Raw genomic sequence first — 24,621 nt, 5'->3', positions numbered from 1 at the left:
TTTTTCAACAAGGCATTGTGTGTTGATGTTTGTGATTAGATCATTTGCATACAGCGGTTGTCATTAAAAAGTTAGCATTTTCAGTAGTTATAATGTCATGGCATCCGAGTTATCCAAAGCTTTCCCATTTCTAAATCTTTAAAATTATAATTTAGGTCACACAGTTCTCATTGTGCTAACCATTATTTTCAGTGTTATTTCTCACATGACTGCTTCTCAGGCTCAGGTTTGTTTCACTGTAAATAGTTTTGTAGTCTCCATTTTAGCGGGTTTCAAACTGTACAGTATTTCTTTAGGTAAAACATAGTTGCAAGTTATTTGGCTGAAGTCCTGTACCTGGAGCCATGTGTACTTAGTTGCTACGGAGATACCTGTCATCCTCTCTGCCCGAGAAACAGACAGATGAGCATGGTACCAAACATGCCCAAAGTAGTGGTGTGCATAAAACTGTCTGTAAGCTCACTAGCAGGTACAAAGCCTATTTCACTGGATTGAGAGATGTGCTCTGTAAATTCAGGAAAGGAAACTAAAATCCTAAAAAAACCCAAATGGGCGTGCACTTCAGCACACCTCCAGGAGGTTATGCTGAAGTCATAACCTCTGTTCAGTTCTGACAATAATCAAGCTGCCAAACTTTGTAACAGAATTAGGGTTGGTTTTCCAGGCTGCCTCTTGGCTGTAGAGACTGTAACTTATGCTTATGGTAATACTGAATCTGAAAGGGCTCCCCACTCCTCTCCTGTGTGGAACATGAACTGGAAGAACAAAAGAAACTGTTTGCAGTGTGGAGGTACGAAGCTGCTTGAAGGGAAGTGAGCTGATTTATAGGGTTAAATTTTCAAAATCCTTCTCTCTAGGTGGTATTACACTGTTGTGGAGGGGTTTGCTCTTCCAAAAAAAGATGTGGAAAGTGATTAGAGACACTTTATATTCCGATGATGCTGTCAAAGGCATCCCAAACATTGTTGCAAGGTCTCTGCCCGCTTTTCATGAATGTATTCAAGGGAGGGAATGCTGTATTTCTTTCTCTCTGTCTCTCTCTTTCTGACTTAGCTCTGCAATGGACGTGAGCCAGGGAAATGTCCCTCTGAGTCAATGCAGTCTCTTGTTTGAGAAAGTGAAGTAGAGTGACTACAGTCAGTGCATCCCATTAAATTATTTCTTCCATTCTAATTCCAGTGACTTTGCTTTTGGAAATGATATACACTTTGCCAGCCATGTAATATGAAAAATCAGTCTTTACCAAATAGAAGTCAAGCTTTAGGAATGGGAAAGTAACACAATAATAAGAAAGCTTCAGTAGAGGTGAAATTTGGCTTAAAATCCTGACTTCGGTACACTAAATACGTACTCTTCCTTTTTAAGCCAAAGAGGAAATTACTTTATAAATTTCCAGCACTTGCTAAGTAATCAGTCTGATGTCACATTTTGCTTGTCAGGTGGTTGGATGATCTAAAATACACAAGGAATAGACAACAGAACAGGCCCAGAAAATTTAGTCTTTCTTCTATTCTTACAGTTTAGCATTGCAAATGTTGCTGGTACTTGTGTATTCCAGGCTTTGGAGACTCCCCTGGAAAGAGTCTGAATCAAAGGAGTCGGGCTTATTCAGCAAAGAGGCTTCTCAGGACTATATCCAGTGTAGCTTCTCAGGTAGAGTAGGGAAAGTTAGTGTTTTGCATGGGACAGGCTATTACTGAAATTGGAGAGTGTGCGTGAACAGAGAGGAATGAACCTTGCAAGATAAGACAAGATGGACCATCCATGAACAATTCAGAAAATAAAATAATATTCTTCCATATCACTTTTCATGTAATTGGACATCCTATCCATTCCTAGCCCTCAGGCACACAAGGAGAAAGTTACACCTCTCACACTGGTCAGAATGGGAAAACTTGTAGAAATTCTCTCTTTTACTGCAGAAGTGCTCTGGGAGGGAGAGTAATTTTAATGGCACAGAAAGTTACCTAGTGCTGTGTGCATGGCAACTGTCTAGTCAATTTTTTTCTGCTTCTGGGATGACGTGTTTGCCTCAGTAACCTTGGTAATGCTAGTTGCAGACAGGGCTATGCCCCTTAATCCCATGCACCAGAACATGCTGGGGGCCACCCAGCTGGCAAGCAGCTTTGCGGAAAAGGACCTGGGGGTCCTGGTGGACACCAAGTTGAACATGAGCCAGAAATGTGCCCTTGTGGCAAAGGAGGCCACCAGTATCCTGGGCTGCCTTAGGAGGAGTGTTACCAGCAGGTCAAGGGAGGTGATCCTTCCCCTCTGTTCAGCACTGGTGAGGCCACACCTGGAGCACTGAGCCCCGTTCTGGGCTTCTCAGTTCAAGAGATATGGACACATTGGAGGGTGTCCAGCGAAGGGCCACTAAGATGATGAAGGGACTGGAGCATCTCTCCTATGAGGAAAGGCTGAGAGAGCTGGGACTGTTCAGCCTGGAGAAGGCTGAGGGGGGGATCTCATCAATACATATAAATACCTGAAGGGAGGGTGCAAAGAAGAGGGAGCCAGGCTCTTTTCAGTGGTGCCCAGGGACAGGACCAGAGGCAATGGACGCAAACTGAAACACAGGAGGCTCCATCTGAACATCAGGAAGCATTTTGTTACTGTGAGGGTGACGAAGCACTGGCACAGGTTGCCCAGGGAGGTTGTGGAGTCTCCTTGTGTGGAGATATTCAAAAGCTGCCTGGACATGGTCCTGGGCAACCTGCTCTAGGTGGCCCTGCTTGAGCAGGGGGTTGAACCAGATGACCTCCAGAGGTCCCTTTCAACCTCAACCCTTCTGTAATCCTGTAAAGATGCCTGCTGTGCAAGGTTAGGGCCTATGTGTGGTACTGATACATTGCATCGTGGTTTGTGAGCAGGTTGGGGTTTGGAGTTGCCAGAGTAATCTTGTGTCTTTGATATGTTGTGCAAACATAGATTGCAATTCCAGTTTATCATTATTTCAAGCTAGCCGAGATCATTCAGAAGTGTCGCATTTCATCTCATTTCTGTCTCTGAGACGTTCAGCTGTGCAAATCATATAGCTTTGACAAAGTAATCCCAACACATACACGGTCTCGAGATGCTGAAAAATCCAGTTAAGACTTTGGTACCACAGGTTTGGTGTTGGTGATTTGTGAAGTAAAAATGAGGTCCCCTCATGCTGTTTCAATTCATGGCAAGTGCATATTTCTACTTCCCCTTAACCAGGGAGCGGCCAGAAATACATCTGCTACAGAACCGCAGACAACGTACTCTTGGAGGACCTGAGAGGGGAGGAGGGCCGAGTGCTTGCCGGCCGTCGCAGATCTCCTTCCTCTTACTTGCACAACTGGGCACTCGAACCGCCATATCATGTGTGTTTGAACCACAGCAGCTCTCATCAGACACGAAGGGAGGTTTCCATGCTGCGTGGTGCTGCCTGTGCCTTCAATCCCTCCCAGGCCTCACAGGCTGCATGGTCAGCTTCGTTCCCACCCCTGATTTCTCCAAGCGCCTTGTCCAGGGAGGTGAGAGGGAGCTTTCCTGGGGCCAGTGGTTCTCCTTGCCTCCCTCCCTGACCAGTTTGGAGTGGTTTTCGTGGTGCTGCCATGGAAACGGTGTCTGCAGTCACAGAAGAGGGAATGTGTGTGGCATTCAGCCGCAGCCAGGTGTGGGGAGGAGAGAGCCTTCATTTTACCCAGTCCAAGTTCCCACTGCAGGGAGAGACGTCCGATTTAAGATGGGGGGCAGGGGGGGAGAACAGATATGGCTCTAAACCACATCTCAGAAACCATGGCTGGAAATTAATTTGAACCCCCTTTCTGCCATTAAATTTGCTTAAAGCACTTAAATTTAAAATTCAGTATGTGCTGGCTTGTTTTTATTTACTTTGCCTTTTGTTTTCAATACTGTGATACCATGAACTGGCCTGTTCTGAAAAGGGAGTTGCAACTCCTACCTGGTCGTTCTGCACTCGGGCTTGGGGGCTTTAGTGATGTGCATTGTATGTGCCAGGTCTTGGACAAAATTGTTGGGGTTATCAACACTGCTAGAAGGTTCCTGCACTCATCACCCAGGGATAGATACAGTTTTGATCGCTGTGTTTTGCTGTAATAAAGGCTTGAATTTCAGATGACTTCCGCAGTAATGTCAATGAAATATCCTGATTGCAGTTATGGAACAAGTTGATTCATTCATTATTTTTACTCTCTCTTCCCCCCCCCCCCCCCCTTTTCTTTCCCCTGATTCCATGAAAGTAACAATGATCCTATGGCTCTCTTATTTTATAATCATATCATAGCAGTAACTCTGATATCCCTCCTGTAAGGAACATCCCTGTAGAGATGCTTCTGTCCGTTTTAATCTACTGACAGTTTCCTGAACAGTGTTTTGGTGGCAACTGACTAGTCTTTGAACTAGTTTAACTTTCTCTTTAGCCTGGAGAAAAGGAGGCTGAGGGGAGACCTCATCTACAACTCCCTGAAAGGAGGTTGTAGCGAGGTGGGTGTCGGTCTCTTCTCCCAAGTAACTAGCGATAGGACGAGAGGAAATGGCCTCAAGTTGCGCCAGGGGAGGTTTAGATTGGACGTGAGGAAAAATTTCTTTACTGAAAGAGTGGTTAAACATTGGCACAGGCTGCCCAGGGAAGTGGTTGAGTCCCCATCCCTGGAGGTATTTAAAAGACGAGTAGATGAGGCACTTAGGGACATGGTTTAGTGGACGTGGTGGTGTTGGGTCGACGGTTGGACTCGATGATCTTAGAGGTCTTTTCCAACCTCAATGATTCTATGATTCTATGATGATTCTAACTGAAATCTGTCCTATAATTGTGGAAGCAGCACCGTTATTTTAGTGAGGCTTGGTAATTCTGGAGTGCAGCAAGCGTTGATTGTGTGTTTGATCTCCCAGATCCATAACCACAATTCCAGTCCAGTATATTTAATTCTTTTGTTCCATTCACTGTTTTACTTAGAATGAGTAGTACAAATCTGGGAGTTGTCTTGTTTGTTTATTTGAGGACTCAATAGCAAAACTATTTTGTGTTTTATTGGAAGAATGGCCCAGATTCCCAATCTGGATGTTTTATGGATGAAAATCTGTTTTTATATAAAAAACCTGATTCATTATGTTTTCTGGTTTCTGTTTTGTGGCAATAAATGTATGTTTCACTAATGAGAATGGCCATTGTTGGTCGGACAACTTGTCTCCACTGATGACCATACATATATGCTGAAGGAAGAGTAAGAACAGGGCAAGAATGTATGACACTGTCTCCTAATACTCAAAAGCCACCTGTTTTCAGATTTCCACAACCCAGTGAAGTTATGATGTGCTTAGTAACCATCAAAAGCATGCCTGTTACATAAAGAACCATCTTCTTTCATCTGTTTTCAAGTCTGGCTCTTAATTGCTTCATTTGATATGTCCTATTTCTTGTTTTGGAAGAGCTAGTGAATATGCCATGTGGGGTTTTATAGGCCTCTGCCATGTCCTCCCTAAGCTGTCTCTTTTCCAGACTGAAGATTCCCAACTTCATTGTTCCTTGGACAGAATCCATTTCATACCTTTAATTATCCTTGTAGCCCTTTTTTCTCTCTCTTCAGTTCTGCCACATTATTTTGGGCATGGGAAGAGCAGAACTTCACACAATGTTCAAGATGATGGCACACCATGAATTTATTCAGTGGCATAAGACTGCTGGTGTTTGTGTCTTGGTAGGAAAGCTGGTGATCAAATGGTAGTGACATGACACTCCTGTGGCAGCCCATGGGGCTGTTCCTAGGATGACAGAGGCACTGAGTAACCAGAGTTCCTGTGGGGGGATGTGGCCATTCAGATGCGGGACAGTGGGGAGGACCTGGTACTCCTCGCTGGGCTGAGCAGGATGGGGACTTGTTGCCTGATGGACCACGAAGCTGGCAGGCATAGGACCTGCAGGCAGAGCTCACCAGGTTATGCTGCAGCAGTGGGAGTGAGCAGGAAACTTATAGGATGTCAAGCAGCGATGCTGCAGGGGCAAGGGCCAAGGCCTCTGTGTGCAAACAAGAGAAGACCAGAAGCAAGCTTAAACAGTGGAGGAACAGCAATGCACAGAACAAGGCACCCTGGAAGCTTGTGACCTGTGGCAGCAAGGCAGCAGCTCTCCCCTCATCTGGAAAAATTCAGCTGAAGAAAAGATATGGAGTCCTGGGAATAGACTGGAAGGATGAACACATTACCCTGGAAGAGACAACCTGGCCAACAGCTCAACAGGTCTAACGTGTCAGGGAAAAGAAGTACTGAGTATTAACAGCAGGAGACTCCCTTCTGTGGTAAACTGATGGTATGCATCTGCTGACCTGACAGAAAGTCATGTGAAGTTTGCTGCTTGCCTGGAGTCAAAATACAGCTGAAATCCTGCACAGATAGACAGCGAAGACTCATCAAGTCCAAGGACTTGCTACTCTTCCATGTGGGTACCAATGATACTGCAAAGTGTGATCTGGAAAAAATTAACTAGGACTGCAGACTCTTTGGAGTTAAAGTAAAGGAGATGGCTGCTCAGGTTGTTTTCTCCTCAGTCTTGCCAGGGAAGGGTGCAGGCAGAAGCAGGCATATCGTTTAGGTCAACACCTAGCTGTATAGCTGGTGTCACTGACAGTCTTTCTCCTTCCATGATCAAGGGACTATGATCTACTGAGCGAAGAGATCCACTTTTCAAAGAAGTGCAAGGATGCCTTTGCCAATAGACTGAGGAACAATGAAGTGGACTTTAAATGAGGGTTAAAGCAGAGTGGAGACAATCAAGGCTGGAGGGGAGAAGGTGAAAGCGTGTGTGGAGCAGAGCCGTAGGGGAGGTTACTACACTCCCCTCAGGGACAAGGAGCAGATGGCACATCATCTCAAGTGCCTGTGCACCAACCCTCACACTCTGGGGAAGAAAACAGAAGAAATGGAGTTCCTTGTATAGTCACAGAGTTACAATGTCATTGGGATTACAGTAACTCAGTGGGAGAGCTCATGTGTCTGGAGTCCTGCAATGGACAGTTAAGACCATAAGGAAAGGCAGAAAGTGTAGAAGATGGGTAGAAGAGAAGAAAGGGTTGTGCTCTGTGTAAAAGAACGGTTTTAACAAACAGAGGTCAGCTGTGGTCTGTAGAGTGCTTTTGTGTCAAAATCAGAGCCACTGAGAGACACCTCATGGTGCCTGCTACAGACCTGGATCAGGAAGAAGAGGTGGGTGAAGCATCTTCATTTGCCTCCAAGAGGCCTCAGGCCTGCAGGCCCTGGTTCTCAAAAGGGAGTTCAACCATCCTGGTATTTACTGGGAAAGCAACACAGTGGTGCATAAGCAATCTGGGAGATTTCCAGGGTGCATTGAGAACAGCTTCCTAGTGCAATCTGTGGATGGGTCAACTAGGAACAGTGCTCTTCTGGACTGAATGCTTACTAATAAAGTCATGCTTGAAGATACAAATGTCAACAGCAGCGCTGGCTGCAGCGACTGTAGGAGTGTAGAGACCAAGGGGCTTGAGGAGGACAAGTGATAAAATAAAGACCTGGACTTCAGAAGAGCAGATTTCAACTCACTCAGGGAACTGTTAGGAGGGATCCAATGGGAGTTTGTCCTGGAGGGCAAAAAAAGCTCAGGAATTTTGGGAGATTTCCAAATACAGCTGCTTCTTGAAGCACCAGAGCAGTCTATCCCCCTAAGCAGGAAAAGGAACAGGCATAAAAAGAAATCAGTTGGAAAAACACCAAGCTACTAAGAGAGCTCAAATGAAAAAAGGAGCAGTTGAGCAGTGCAAAAAAAGGGGCAAACTCCCCCAAAGGAATATAGTAATACTGCTTCAGTGTGCAGAGGTGCAATTAGGAAGGCAAAAGCTCAGCTGGAGCTCAAGTTAGCAAGAGATAACAAGAATAACATAAAAGTTTCTGCAGGTATATTAGTAGGAAGCAGAAGTACTAGAAAGATGTAGGCCTGCTGCTGAATAGGGCCAGCAAGTTCATAAAAAATGGCACAGGAAAGGCTGAGGCACTCAGCCTGTCTTCATAGGTAATGTCAGGCCCCAAAACTCTATGTCAAGAAGCAACAACGAAGCAAATGGCAAACTACTGATAGTAGAGGAGGGTCAAGTGAGGGACCATCTATACAAATTGGACAGGTACAACTCCTGTGTGACCTGATAGGATGCAACTGAGGATTCTGAGACAGTTGGCTGATATCATCACAAAACTATTCCTTAACATCTTTGAAGGGTCATGGAAGTAAGGGGAAATCCCATATATCTGGAAAAGAACAAGTATTAGAGCCATCTACAAAAAGGGCAGAAAGGTAGATCCAGGAAACTACAGACCAGTCAGCCTTATGTTTCTGGGAGAAAGTATGCAACTCATGTAAGCTTTTCCAGGCAGTTGAAGGGCATGTGAAGTTAGGATTGGTTTTGCTCCATGAGGACCACCTTCGTGATCTACAGGGAATTTCATCTCCTACTTTGTGTCCTGCTTTTTCAGTCTGTGAAAACATCTTTCTAAAATTCTCTGTTGTCACCCTTCAGCCTTACTGTCCTGCATAACTTTGTATTGTTGCCAAACTTGGTCACCCTGTTGTTTACTCGTGTCAAGTAATTTCTGTATGTGTTGAACAATGTGGAACACAGAACCAGAACTTCACTGGTGGACACCTCCAACTGTGAGAATTGACCACTTATTTCTAGTCTTGACCTCCTATTTAAGAAAGTACTTATCCATACAGAAGCCTTCTGGGTAAGTAGTTCATGTTTATGTCAGTGTCCGCTAATTCTGTTGCATGTTATAGGCTCCACTAATTTGCCTGATACGACTGTCTGGCTTGCTGCTCTGCAGTCTTGTAGATCTCCCTGGAAACTGGCATTGCATTCGATGTCTGTCAGTTCTCGGGTACTACATCTGTTTTAAGCTATGTATTTTTTAGTTCATTCAGAACTCTGGAGCGAATACTATCTGATCTTCCAATTTGTTACTGTTTGTTTTGTCAGTTTGTTTCATGACCTATTCTACAGTCACTTCAATTTCAGGCAGATCCTCTGATAAGATTCCCTCAGTGAGTTCTTAGCATGGGTATTTCCCATGAAACAGCAAAAACCTTTCTGACGGATTCATTTAGTTTCTCGTCAATGAACCCTTTTATATCCAGATCACCCAGTGGCTCTACAGACTCTCCAAGCAGCTTCTTGCTCCTGATGCATTTGAAGAAAGATTTGTTGTTTGCTTTGATGCCTTTGGCTATTTGTCCCTTAGAACCATATTGTGCTGTCTTGTGTTTTTATATTTAACCTGTCAGCATTTGTGGTCCTTTATTTTCTTTATTTGAAGATGATTTCAGCTTTTAGAAAGAGCGCTTTTGTTTCTAACGGCTTCCTTTGCCCTCCTGTTTAACTGTGCTAACTTCTTTTTGTTATGTCTTTTCTTGACACACTGCATTGGCTCTGTGCTTCCAAAATGGGAGCATCAAGTAGTTTCCATACTGCCTATGAGGACTTAACGCTTAGCTTTAAACAAACTGTTTTATTTTTTGTTACATATTTTCTCTTTTTACGTGGCTCATAACTGGCAGATTTTCTGCCTTCTGTAGGGATGTTGGATCTGAGCACAGAATGATCACTTAGAGTGGCTTCTCAGCTGCAGGATGTCAAACCATCTTTTGTGCATTACCTGAGACCAAGTCAAGAATTGCATCTTTTCTTGTGGGCATCCTAAGCAGCTGTCTATGATAGACTGAATTTTGGATACTATGTGCCACGCCTTTCTGTTGCATTTTTTTTGGACTGTACATACAACAGGGGTAATTGAAGACTCCCAGAACTATTGCGTTTTGTACCCTTCTTTCAAAATATGTCTCTGTCTTGATGGACAGCCAGTACTGCCAACTCCATATAAGTTCTTTTTATTCAATGAGATTGTTCATTTAATTTGATTCTAAGCTCTTTCTCTATCTTTGCCCATACTACAAATGTTATCCTGAACTGCGTGTTCCTTACCTATTTATTTCCAAACAGATAATTTTTAGACTGTAATTTCATTATGAAAACCTTTTTACTTTGCTCAAAAGATGAGCTATTCATACCAGAAATTAGGAGAATAAGATCATAATGATACTTCTTAAAACTAACATTTTCATTACTAATTGCTTTTCTCTTTCATAAGGAACAATATGAATCTGTTGGGAATTTTCTGAATCTGTGGTATTTCTGCAGGGTAGCCAGAAAAGGAATGAATTGCCTAATTATGTTACTAGTTCTCTTCTTTGAAATAAAAGATGCAATAAAAGAGGAAAGATTCAAAAGCATAGTTTGGGCTATTAAAATTAACTGCTACTGCCACAGAATCATCTGTGAGAGAAAATGTGCAAATCTTGAGGGTTTGCGGTCCTTGAGTTCAAATTTTTTAGCACATGCTGTTTGAAAGCCTGTTTTTTTCCTTAATGCTTAATAGTAGTAGAAATAAGTGAATTATTTGACTAATCAAGGTACTGTCTGCTAGAATACTAGAATTTTTTGTTTACGAACATCCCTGTATTTGTGCTGAATTTCCTTATAGTTTCATTGTAATCCTCTATTTATTTGAAAGTCCATCCACATTCAGTTAGTGTAGCAAACTGAGTCTTGCAAGGGTGCAGAAAATCAAGCTGCTATGTTGTTAGTTGTAAGACAAGAAAAAACAAAATCCTGAAGGTATTCATTTGCAATGCAATAGGTTGCCCTAAAAGAAAATAAGCCCATCTTGCTTTGTTAGATAACTTTTGAATCCCTTACTAACATGCTAATGACTTGCTTTTTAATAATTACTCATGGCAATATTCAGATCCAGTATCCTAATTAATTCAGAGATTCAAGGGTAATTGCAAATTATGGAGTCTGTTCTTGGATATGCTGCACTGACAGTCTATGTATGGATTGAGAAATCAGTCTCTCTTACAAGGCAAGGAAAATCAAAAGAGAAAATTGTTCACCAGGATAATTTCTCCAGTGGAAGCAGGAGAAGAGGGAGGGACTAGATGTCTCTAATCTCTTAGACAATTCTGGACAAGTGTAAAGCTAACGATTTACAACGCTGGCTCTCCATCTGTATGCAATGCCTAGGATGACGTGTATCTTCAAAACTCTGGAAGGGAGAACTAGTTTAGAGATGTATAAATAGGGAACTGGAGAACCCCATGAATAAAATGCTGGAGAAGATTTTAGATCTCTAAACATGCAGATAGACTACACAAAAAGTGTTGTGTGGTTTTGGTGTCCACATATGTCGGTGTGTATACTGACACCTCTGTAGCTATTGCTAGCATCCTGACATAATGGCCATCAGACCACAGATCAGATCAGAGAAAGAAGGGAGACTAAAAGCTGAGTATGTTGTCAGAATCAAAAAAGGTTTTCTTAGTGCTTCAACGTCTACAACATTTTTAGAAGTTTCACTTTCTTAGCTTTTCACGTCTTTAAACCATACAAATATTTTTTACATCATAGTAAAGCATCTTCCAGCTGCAACAGGACTGTGTTGCTCTTTTTAGAACAAAATTACCCTACAGATATGGATTGGAAAATCAAGGTAAAAGGCACAGTTCTGTCTGATATATTAGATTTGCTGAACATGCAAAGTCGGGCTCCAAAAACTGCTACTGTAAATAGAATTACCCTTTTCTTTTCCACTTAGACATAGTAAATCTTTGTGCCTGGACAAAGTACGGAGAAGTAAATGAGAATTACAAGCTCGGGTCAGTATAACACTGAAGAGTCAGGGTCTGTTACTAAACTCCAGCTCTGTTTCTCTCACTCTCCTTGGAGAAGATCCACCATCTCTGAGGTTTTGTTTTGCTCCCGCATTGAGCTTTACATTTAATAACAATAAGCCCTAAAACAAGTCAAAGCTAGTGAGTTAGAAAGACAATTTATCTTACATCCTCCTTAAATTGCTGCTGCAGAGGGTGGAGAAGCAAAAGTATGAGATTAGAAAACTCTTAGTAGTTCTAATCCTGTCCTAACACTGCAAGGCTTTTACTTACACTTTATTACTTTGGGGACTGAAGTAGTTTGCATGGGAGGAAGTGGAATAGCATGGCAATCATGGTGGGTGATAAACCATTGGGAGTGTTGGCAAGGGATGCAAAAACTAGTGAGAAGGAGAAGAAAGGAGTGAGCTAAAAGACTAAAGCTGAATACAAAACAGAGAGAAGAAAAAATGGAATAAAAAAGGACCAGGCAATTTGTAACCGAAAAATTGAGATAATTTGAATAAGTTTGGTGATTGTGCTGGAGAAGAAATAATACAATTTCCCTAGGAACAGAAGTCCAGGCAATTGGGCAGCGTGCCTTCAGAGAGCAAGGCTTGCCTGTAACTCACAGAGGAACAGGGCAGTGTGCCTGGAGAGCTGAAACATGCAACTGAATGCAATTGTGACCTCATTTGTATCAGGGTCCTAAAAATTGAAAATAAAATAGGGTCTGATTTCTATAAAAGTTGTTAAAGGCATGAAAGGGACTTCTTTGAAGTAACCTTACATGAAAAAGAAGGAATAGTTTATTTTTAAACACCATAATCGGCCAAACTAGTTCTTTACCCCATAAATAATCCATATGCATAACAGCCCAGATGCCATACTAATCTCTTGTAAAGAAGCATGGGATTGCTAAAACCCTCAGATCTGGTGAGGGAATAAGCTAGAGAAATACAGGTTCAGGCTGATAAAATACTAGCACTTACATCAAGTCAATTGTGTCTTTATGTAAGCTTGATGAGGATCAATAGCCACTGATCTCTAATCCATAATACAGATTGGCGTAAAGCCTTGGAAAAATTTCCAGAACTCATTAGTTCTAGGATCTTGGAAAAACTAGGTTAAAAGAGACCTTTGGAGGTCTACTCGAAGCAGGTCTAGCTTCTGTCCTGGTTTCGGCAGGGATAGAGTTAATTTCCTTTCTAGTAGCTGGTACAGTGTTTTGGATTTAGGATGAGAACAAAGTTGATAGCACACCCATGTTTTAGTTGTTGCTAGGTAATGCTTACACTAGCCAAGGACTTTTCAGCTTCCCATGCTCTACTGACTGAGGAGGCTGGAGGTGCACAAGAAGCTGGGAGGGGGCACAGCCAAACTGGCCAAAGGGACATTCCATACCGTGTGACGTCATGCTCAGTACATAAACTGGGGAAAGCTGGCCGGGGGGGGCCGCTGCTCGGGGACTGGCTGGGCATCGGTCAGCGGGTGGTGAGCAATTGTGCTGTGCATCACTTGTTTTGTGTATTATTATTATTATTATCATATTATTATTATCATTTTATTTCAATTATTAAACTGTTTTTATCTCAACCCACGAGTCTTTCTCACTTGTGCTCTTCCAATTCTCTCCCCCATCCCACCGGGGGTGGGGGGGAGTGAGCGAGCGGCTGCGTGGTGCTTAATTGCTGACTGAGATTAAACCACGACAGTCCTTTTTGGCGCCCAACGTGGGGCACGAAAGGTTTGAGATAATAACAGATTAACCGGAGTGTATTAAGGAACTTATATCTGTTAATAGTTGAGGGTCACAATGTTGGTTTCTCTGTTCTCGATATTGATTTGTATAATCTGCATCGCGCTCTTTTTCCTGCTGTACATGTTAAAGATTGGTGTTGGGTTTTGCAGTTTGCTGTGGTCTGCAGTGAATAGTAATGTCTCGCTTGTGAGGTTTGTTTTTAGAACATTGACCTTGACGTTAGTGTGGTATGTAAACTTCGCAATGAAGCCGTTACTGTACCATGGATACCATATCGTGGAGACAACTAGCAATTGCAGTAACTTTTCTGAGAGTTTTTTTACGGAGGAAATACAGAATGGCAGTGTCACTACCTTCTTCTATGATGTTTCCTCCTTCATTACAGTAATTTTTCAGTATTTTGAGCATCCTTGGGCAGTTAAGATACTTCTATTAATACTTCTTGGGAATAGTGTTTCGGTTTTGTCTAAAGTTGGTAAGCAATTTAAGAATATCATCCAGAGATCTGCCCCAAGGCTGAATAATTATGAGTGGCAGGGTGTGTGGGACAAGATGGGCAAGTACCTAGGCCAATGGGCACCCCCAGTGTTTTGGAACTTCACCCCTGAGCAAGTGCAGAATCCTGAAAAGTTAGTAGAATATTTGGACAAAGTATGCTGTCACCCTGGCAACTCTAGAGAGATGCAACTCATTGCAACGTGCTGGGGCCTGGCCCATGCCTACCGAGCCCTGTTCAACACCATTCAGTACCCTCAAAGGGAAGAGAAGGTCTCTGGCTCTGACAGTAAAACGACACGCACTGCGGCCACTCAGACCCGGGCAACAGGCCGTGCAGCCACTCAAACCCGGGCAACATGCACTACGGCCACTCCAACCCCGGCGACAGGCCCTGCGGCCACTCAGACCCTGGCAACAGGCCCTGCGGCCACTCAGACCCCGGCGACATGCACTGCGGCCACTCCAACCCCGGCGACAGACCCTGCGGCCACGCAGACTCCGGTGACATGCACTTGCACTGCGGCCACTCCAACCCCAGCAACAGGCCCTGCGGCCACTCAGACTCCGGTGACATGCACTTGCACTGCGGCCACTCCAACCCCGGCGACATGCACTGCGGCCACTCCAACCCCAGCGACATGCACTGTGGCCACTCCAACCCCGGCAACAGGCCCTGCGGCCACTCAGACTCCGGTGACATGCACTTGCACTGTGGCCACTCCAACCCCAGCAACAGGCCCTGTGGCTGAACCAAAGAACCAGCCTGTGCCGGTATCAGTCGCCCCTGTACACAAGAAGAAATCTTGGAAGCGGAAGTCAGCTCGTTTAGTAAGGGAGGAAGAAGCTTCTTCTAAAAGGGAACCGGAGGAAGAAGTATACGAGACAGATGACCCTAGAGAAGGACCATCACGAGAACGGGAGGAGGAAAGCCGGCCGCTGATCGGGGAGGAGGAAGAGGAAGAACTCAAACGAGACAGTGACCACCCGATCTCTATCCCTGAGTGAGCTGCGAGATATACGAAAAGATTTCAGCCGCCGTCCAGGTGAGCATATTGTCACCTGGCTGCTCTGATGCTGGGATAATGGGGCCAGTAGCCTGGAATTAGAGGGTAGGGAAGCCAAGCAGCTGGGATCCCTTTCTAGGGAAGGGGGCATTGACAAAGCAATTGGAAAAGGGACACGTATCCTCAGCCTTTGGAGGTGACTCCTGTCAAGCGTGAAGGAAAGGTATCCCTTTAAGGAAGATGTCATATGTCGCCCAAGCAAGTGGGCCACCATGGAGAAGGGTATCCAGTTTCTGAGAGAATTAGCTGTGCTGGAGGTGATTTATGATGACCTGAACAATGAACAACTATCCAAAGATCCAGATGAAGTCAAGTGCACACGACCCATGTGGCGGAAGTTTATAAGGAGCGCACCATCATCATACGCCAATTCATTGGCAGTGATAACCTGGAAAGATGGAGAGGAACAAACAGTGGATGAATTGGCTAGTCAACTCCGGCAATACGAGGAAAGTCTTTCTTCCTCCATCGTCTCGGCTGTGGAAAAACTGTCCCGGGAGATCCAGCAACTCAGAGAGGATAGGTCCTACTCCTCACCTGTACGGACCAGTATTTCGGCTATTAGAAGTAAGCGTTCTTTTGCTCAAGAGAGAGAATATAAAGGGTACACACCACGGGGCACCCTATGGTTTTACCTGCGTGACCACGGAGAGGACATGAGGAAGTGGGATGGGAAACCTACTGCAGCCCTAGGGGCACGGGTACGTGAATTACAAGGGAAAACAATCACAGAAAGAGGTTCTTCCAGGAAAATTGCTGCTCCAGTTTCCAGCGGGCAGTTCCCCAGAGAGAGTAGAAGGGCTGATCTTACTCTTGATCTTAATGAAGAAACTTCTGACCCGTACGTACAAGAAATGAGAAACGAGTACTGTGATGAGGATTAGAGGGGCCCTGCCTCCAGCCAGGGGGAGGAAAGGGCCAACCGGGTTTACTGGACTGTGTGGATTCGGTGGCCTGGCACATCAGACTCACAGAAGTATAAGGCTCTGGTAGACACCGGTGCACAGTGTACCCTAATGCCATCAAGCTATATAGGGGCAGAACCCATCTGTATTTCTGGGGTGACGGGGGGATCCCAACAGCTATCTGTATTGGAGGCTGAAGTGAGCCTAACTGGGAATGGGTGGCAGAAGCACCCCATTGTGACTGGCCCAGATGCTCCGTGCATCCTTGGCATAGACTACCTCAGGAGAGGGTATTTCAAGGACCCAAAAGGGTACAGGTGGGCTTTTGGTATATCTGCCTTGGAGACGGAGGAGATTAAACAGCTGTCCACCTTGCCTGGTCTCTCGGAGGACCCTTCTGTTGTGGGGTTGCTGAAGGTCGAAGACCAACAAGTGCCAATCGCTACCACCACAGTGCACCGGTGGCAATATCGCACCAACCGAGACTCCCTGATTCCCATTCATGAGCTGATTCGTCGACTGGAGAGCCAAGGAGTGATCAGCAAGACCCACTCACTCTTTAACAGTCCCATATGGCCAGTGCGGAAGTCTAATGGAGAGTGGAGACTAACAGTAGACTATCGTGGCCTAAATGAAGTCACGCCACCGCTGAGTGCTGCTGTGCCAGACATGCTAGAACTTCAATATGAATTGGAATCAAAGGCAGCCAAGTGGTATGCCACAATTGATATTGCTAATGCGTTTTTCTCAATCCCTTTGGCAGCAGAGTGCAGGCCACAATTTGCTTTCACTTGGAGGGGCGTTCAGTACACCTGGAACCGACTGCCCCAGGGATGGAAACACAGCCCCACCATTTGCCATGGACTGATCCAAACTGCATTAGAACAGGGTGGAGCTCCAGAACACCTGCAATACATTGATGATATCATCGTGTGGGGAAACACAGCAGAAGAAGTTTTTGAAAAAGGGAAGGAAATAGTCCAAATCCTGCTGAAGGCCGGTTTTGCCATAAAACAAAGTAAGGTCAAGGGACCTGCACAGGAGATCCAGTTTTTAGGAATAAAATGGCAAGATGGACGTCGTCAGATCCCAATAGATGTGATCAACAAAATAACAGCCATGTCTCCACCAACTAGCAAAAAGGAAACACAAGCTTTCTTAGGCGTCGTGGGTTTTTGGAGAATGCATATTCCAAATTACAGTCTGATTGTAAACCCTCTCTATCAAGTGACCCGGAAGAAGAACGATTTCAAATGGGGCCCTGAGCAACGACAAGCTTTTGAACAAATTAAAGAGGAGATAGTTCACACAGTAGCCCTGGGGCCAGTCCGGGCAGGACAGGATGTAAAAAATGTGCTCTATACCGCAGCCGGGGAGAATGGCCCTACCTGGAGCCTCTGGCAGAAAGCACCAGGGGAGACTCGAGGTCGACCCCTAGGGTTTTGGAGTCGGGGATACAGAGGATCCGAGGCCCGCTATACTCCAACTGAAAAAGAGATATTAGCAGCATATGAAGGGGTTCGAGCTGCTTCAGAAGTGATCGGCACTGAAGCACAGCTCCTCCTGGCACCCCGACTGCCAGTGCTGGGCTGGATGTTCAGAGGGAGGGTCCCCTGTACACATCATGCAACTGATGCTACATGGAGTAAGTGGGTCGCACTAATCACACAACGGGCTCGAATAGGAAACCCCAGTCGCCCAGGAATTCTGGAAGTGATCATGGATTGGCCAGAGGGCAAAGATTTTGGAATATTGCCAGAGGAGGAGGTAACGCGTGCTGAAGAGGCCCCAATGTATAATGAACTACCAGAAAATGAGAAGCAATATGCCCTGTTCACTGATGGGTCCTGTCGTCTTGTGGGAAAACGTCGGAGGTGGAAAGCTGCTGTATGGAGTCCTATGTGACAAGTTGTAGAAACGGCTGAAGGAGAAGGTGAATCAAGCCAATTTGCAGAAGTAAAGGCCATCCAGCTGGCTTTAGACATTGCTGACCGAGAAAAGTGGCCAGTGCTCTATCTCTATACTGACTCATGGATGGTGGCAAATGCCCTGTGGGGGTGGTTGTAGCAATGGAAGCAGAGCAACTGGCAGCGCAGAGGCAAACCCATCTGGGCTGCCGCATTGTGGCAAGATATTGCTGCCCGGGTGGAGAACCTGGTTGTAAAAGTCCATCACGTAGATGCTCACGTACCCAAGAGTCGGGCCACTGAAGAACATCAAAACAACCAGCAGGTGGATCAAGCTGCTAAGATTGAAGTGGCTCAGGTGGATCTGGACTGGCAACATAAGGGTGAATTATTTCTAGCTCGGTGGGCCCATGACACCTCAGGTCACCAAGGAAGAGATGCAACATACAGATGGGCTCGTGATCGAGGGGTGGACTTGACCATGGACACTATAGCCCAGGTTATCCATGAATGCGAAACATGTGCTGCAATCAAGCAAGCCAAACGGTTAAAGCCTTTTTGGTATGGAGGACGATGGCTGAAATATAAATATGGGGAGGCCTGGCAGATCGATTATATCACACTCCCACAAACCCACCAAGGCAAGCGCCACGTGCTTACAATGGTGGCGGCAACCACCGGATGGCTGGAAACATATCCCGTGCCCCATGCCACTGCCCGGAACACTATCCTGGGCCTTGAAAAGCAAGTCCTATGGCGACATGGCACCCCAGAAAGAATTGAGTCAGACAATGGGACTCATTTCCGAAACAACCTCATAGACACCTGGGCCAAAGAGCACGGCACTGAGTGGGTGTATCACATCCCCTATCATGCACCAGCTTCTGGGAAAATTGAACGATACAATGGACTGTTAAAGACTACGCTGAGAGCAATGGGTGGTGGGACGTTTAGACATTGGGATACGCATTTAGCAAAGGCCACCTGGTTAGTCAACACTCGGGGATCTGCCAATCGAGCAGGCCCTGCCCAGTCAGAACTTTTACGTACTGTAGATGGGAATAAAGTCCCTGTAGTGCACATAAAAAATATGCTGGGGAAGACAGTCTGGGTTATTCCTGCCTCGGGCAGAGGCAAACCCATCCGTGGGATTGCTTTTGCTCAAGGACCTGGGTGCACTTGGTGGATAATGCGGAAGGATGGGGAAGTCCGATGTGTACCTCAAGGGGATTTGATTTTGGGTGAGAATAGCCAAGGATCTGAATTATGTGATGTTAAGTACTAATTATAGTTATAATAGTTATACTAATAATACACAGATATACTAATAATATTATATGCCATACTAATGTTATTATAATAAGAATCACCCAGATTAATGAAGAATAACTTCAGTGAAACCAAGCAAAGCACAGTGATGATGGTACCAGAACTGACTTCAACATGAAACAATCCAACACCACATACCATCTCCATTTTTCCTGCCCTGAAAGATTATTATGACAGATGGAGCCTGAAGTCATGGACTAAATGAACTCACCGAACATTTTAGAGGGATGGCCCACAGATGAAGGGAATGATATCTGTGTATGTGTGTATATATATATATATATATATAAAAGGGGGTGGTGATTAATGAAAATGTACTGGAAAATGTGAGACTTGAGCATGATGCAAATGGTATAGAATAAGGGGTGGATATTGTCCTGGTTTCGGCAGGGATAGAGTTAATTTCCTTTCTAGTAGCTGGTACAGTGTTTTGGATTTAGGATGAGAACAAAGTTGATAACGCACCCATGTTTTAGTTGTTGCTAGGTAATGCTTACACTAGCCAAGGACTTTTCAGCTTCCCATGCTCTACTGACTGAGGAGGCTGGAGGTGCACAAGAAGCTGGGAGGGGGCACAGCCAAACTGGCCAAAGGGACATTCCATACCATGTGACGTCATGCTCAGTACATAAACTGGGGAAAGCTGGCCGGGGGGGCCGCTGCTCGGGGACTGGCTGGGCATCGGTCAGCGGGTGGTGAGCAATTGTGCTGTGCATCACTTGTTTTGTGTATTATTATTATTATTATTATCATATTATTATTATCATTTTATTTCAATTATTAAACTGTTTTTATCTCAACCCACGAGTCTTTCTCACTTGTGCTCTTCCAATTCTCTCCCCCATCCCACCGGGGGTGGGGGGGAGTGAGCGAGCGGCTGCGTGGTGCTTAATTGCTGACTGAGATTAAACCACGGCACTTCAATGTTAGATCAGATGTGCAGTTAACTTTCAAAATCTCCAAGAAGGGAGATTCTACAACCTACCTGGACAACCTGTTCCAGTGTTTAACTACCCTTGCTGTGTTGGGTTTTTTTGCTTGTTTGTGGGTTTTTTCCTTATATCCAGTCAGAATTTACCTCATTGCAACTTGTGACTGTTGCCTTTCTCTATTTGCTGTATACCTCTGAAAAGAGCCTGGTGATGTCTTCAGTATAATCCCCCATTAAGAAATAAAACTCTGCAGCTAGATCCTCCCTAGACCTTCTCTTCTCCATGCTAAACAAACCAAATTCCTTCATCTTCTTGTACAACATGTGCTTCAGTCTTCTAACCATCTTTGTGGCCCTCTGGTGGTCTTGCTTCAAAATCTTGTCATGTCTTTTGTCCTGGTGGCCCAAAACCAGGCACTGTACTCAAGATGCAGCTTCAGGAGTACCAAATAAAAGGGAATAATTATTTCCTTGTTCTGCTAGTGGCTCTCTTGCTAGTGCAGTGAAATAAGTGGTTGGCCATCATCACCACAGGAATGCACTGCTGAGTTGCAACTTGTTGTCCACCAGACCCCCCAGGTCTTTTCTGTGGAGATGCTGTACTGTTACATGGGATTCCATCCTCCGTGCAGGACTTTTCATTTTTCTTTCTTGAACTTCATGACACTATCGGTGGCCCGTTCCTCCAATTTATCAAGGTCCCCTTGAATGGTAGTCCTGCCCTCCAACATATGAATTGCTTCCTTCAGGTTGATGTTACCTGGAAACTTGCAGTTGCATATAGGTGCAGTCATAACTATTAACAAGTCTTTTTTTTTTTTAATCTTAATTTTTTTTTTTTTTGGCCTCCATTAAGATCCTGCAACAACATATCCACCACTGAGTTTCTGAACTTGCCACCTCTCCGCTCATCTGATTATTACCTCGTTGTGAGCTTTTTCCTTCACCCCCATGTTACTCAGTGAAAGGGAAGAATGAAACAATCCAGTGAAAAAGTATATGAACGGTACAGGTGAAAACACAGTCCAATGGAGAAAGAGAAGCTGGAAGAATCGAATGGTACATTCTAAAGCCCAGTTTCGAAGCTTCTGAACAACATTCAGTGTCAGATGGATAGGGGCATTGCTAGTGATGTGTTTATCCTGTTTGAAAGCATCAAGACATTCTGTTTTCCTTCTAGTTATAGGATGGACTGTCAGGTCTGGTTTGTGTCTGATGCTGTCCCTAGATTTCCACCAAGTTAAACTTCCCTAGATGTTGCTGTTTTCCTCAGGAAGTATGTGCTCCAATTTTAGCTGCTCGTGTGTGTCCAGTACCATAGGTTAAAAATAGTTTGTTGCCAACACCACTCTAAGTAATGGCATTTACTTGGAGTTTATAGACGTGCAGTATATGGAATTACGCATGAGACCATAGGATGTGCATGGCAGTAGACACATAGTACTTGTGGTGTCACTTGAGGTACAGTTTTTCTTGTTTAATAGGCTATAACAAGATAGAGCCAATGTTGTACATTTCTACAGCCTATGTACTTTAGGAAGTTCTGTGGTTTCGAAGATACTCTATGAAAGACTTCAATCCAGGAGACAATTTATTTGTGTAGCTGTAATCAGGCTTTCTCTATTCATCTCACCAGGGATTCCCAGCCTTACCTCAGTGCTGTTATTTGTCTGTATTTGAAGATTCAAATGATCATCAGTGCACCAATTTGTTTTTATATAGCATATTTACAGTCAAAAGCTAAGCGCTTTTCCTCTTTTAATGTTATGACCTTAAGATTCTTGGGAATTCAATAAATCCACAAGGCTGTTCAGCCTAAATTTAGATACATTATTTTTTTGTCAGCTGCTTTTTACTATCTCTGCTGATTTTGCTATCTTTTGCTCAGCATCAATATACATCTCTCTGTGAAAGGATTTGAAGGATTACTTTAAGATTGTAAAAGACAGAGTAAAGTGAGATCATCTCTGAATATCAGCCAAATTTCTTTTGACCTGTTTTACCCCTCCCAACATTCAAATAAAAATAACCAAATACCCTTTTACTTGGTGTGCCCTGAGCTCAGGAGTTCATAACCTGTCCGAAGGCTGTGAAGATTTCCATCAGGCTTATTCAGTTTCTGGACCACTGTGAAACGTATGACCTGACTCAAGTCTTTTTTTAATGCTTGAAGTTTTGGTGCCTGCAGAGGGTAGATAAAACATAAATCTCATACTGGAAAGGCAAATATGTCCAATTGCTGTCTATGGAATAATGAATATTTTTTACAAAAAAACCTCATGGTAGTGGACAAATACCACTTTTAAACATAAATTGCTTCAGGCCTGAGCAGATGCATACTCTTTTATCACTTCAAAACAACTCTATAAAGTTATCACAAAGTTCCTCCCTTTCCAAGCCGCTTTCTTGAGTGATTTCTCTGGATTACTCTCATCATTATCTCTAATCTTTCTGTTGGCTTCTTACTCCCACGCCCTTTATGGTGCTAAGTGCTAAGGACTGCCAGACTGGTCATTTCACTTTGCAGTGTCTTTACATGTACACTTGCTTTGGCATCATTGCCCTTTGTAGCACAGTCCATGAAGCTGCACTTGACGTGGCATTACTTAAATTAATTTTGATGTTGCAGTGTAGTTTCTGCAGTTCTTCATTCTGCAATTGTCTTGATAACAGATTTGCATAATCAGTGGGTAGGCATTTGGTTTTAATTTTGATGTTCCGATTAGCTTGATTCAGATAAATCATAGAAGGTTGTAAAGATAACACAACATGGCATGAACTGGTGAAAATGATTGTAAGCAGAACAAATAAGACAAATGACGGAGTCAGGTTCAGTGGTTATTTTTATAACATGTAAGCAAATACTATTTCTAGTTTCTGTCTTCTTGCACTGTGACAGCTGCTTGAAATCTAAACATATGGATTTATTCAAATATTAGTCACTCTCACTGCTTCCCGAACAAAGAGAAGGGAGCTTATTAATTTGTTTTCTGCCAGGGATTCTTGATACGGAGGGATAGCAGACTCTCCCGACTCTTATTTGAATTCTTTTCTTCTTTCATTCCAAAGGCAACCCTGTGGACCTGCACCTTTGTCATCACATGAGGGAATACCTAACACAGTTGTTTGTTAAATTCAATGTAGAGGATAATTCTGAGGTAATAATTGTTTGGCTCTGCCCCTTCACATATTCCCACTCCCCCACCTTTCATCTCCTTCCTTCCGTCCCTAACTTCTGATGGCACCTGACAGAAGACAATTAAGTGAGAAATAGCAGCAATTAAATCAAGCTATAGTGAAGTTACTGTTCACCTATTCTAGCCATTTTCATGCATTAGAAACCCAAGATTATTTTTTTCTTAAGTGATCCAGCACATCTCTTCTTCCTGTTTGAGGAGGAACATACACACAACTGTCCTTTTCCAGTCATTTCTGCAGGGCAGGACTTAAGTAATGTGGGCAGTGAAACCAGAAAACATTAATTTCTACATCTTAAGAAGAGCAGAGTTCCCTCAATAAGGGACCAATTATCAAAAGAAAGAGAGAGAGAGAGAGAGGCTGATTAAACCGATCATTTTAGGGCATTTGCTAGAGTGGCAATTTGTATAGTAGGACTGAAAGAGCTTAGTGGAGGATGAGTCATGAAGTATGCTAGGAAATGAAAGAAAGATGGAATGCAGAAGAGAACAGAAGGAATAAGTAGGAAAGAAAGATAAATGACAGAGTCAAGAGTAGAAAACTATATTTTGGAGACTAAAATCATGAGCAAAAAATGTTCTGTAGACAAAGTAATCATGACATGAGGGTGTTAGTTGGGAAAATGCAGACGTGTCTGGAAGGTAGTCAACCAGAGTGATTAACTGAAGGAATATGAAGCATAGAAACTATATGAGAAGATATACAATCCAGATAGCAGAAGAAAAGAAAAAGGCAAAATAGTATTTACTTTTAAAGTATTTCAATAAAATAGGTTTGGAGGCATTTCTATATTTAGTTGACTTGGGATAGTATGGATGAAAGGGTGCTGGAGAGAGGTTGTTTGCACACCTACTAGAGTAAAAGGAGACAATGGGCTACACTTCTCTGTCTGGGAAAAGGCAAGTGACAGCATGGACAGTCGAGAGCATTAGCTCCCGAGTCCTTGATTCTTACGTTCTCTTAGTAACGTTATGAGGACAGCTGCATCTTCTCACTAGGCAGGTAAAAAAAGTGCCCTCTGCAAGGCCATGGCAAAGAACACATCTGACCTGCCTCACCTGGGATGGCGGGAAGTGAAGCTGGCTGGATGAAAACGTACGCTAGGCGTCAAAATGTGCATTGATATCATTGCCGTGGTAGAATCAAGTAACTTGAAAAATGCAGTGGAACAGAACAGCTGTTAAAGCTTTTGCTTTTATTTTGAAAGTAAACTTAATGCTCTTTTTGGTTTTGTTTGGTATATTATACTATCAAAATTTCTCAGTGCTTACATGCTTTGATATAAGCATGCTAGCATAGAAAATAGTATACCGCTTTGATTTTACATTC

At 43.9% G+C, this 24,621-nt stretch overlaps 1 protein-coding gene across 4 annotated transcripts in view; it reads left to right on the top strand.

Annotated features, from left to right (window-relative positions):
- Window positions 1-24,621, top strand: part of CTNND2 (catenin delta 2) — a 698,912-nt gene that overhangs the window by 246,350 nt on the left and 427,941 nt on the right. The window lies entirely within an intron of this gene.

Source organism: Aptenodytes patagonicus, chromosome 2, assembly GCF_965638725.1.
Source record: "Aptenodytes patagonicus chromosome 2, bAptPat1.pri.cur, whole genome shotgun sequence".
Lineage (NCBI taxonomy): Eukaryota > Metazoa > Chordata > Aves > Sphenisciformes > Spheniscidae > Aptenodytes > Aptenodytes patagonicus.
Note: the sequence above shows the minus strand (reverse complement) of the source record. Positions and strands in the feature narration are given on the sequence as shown.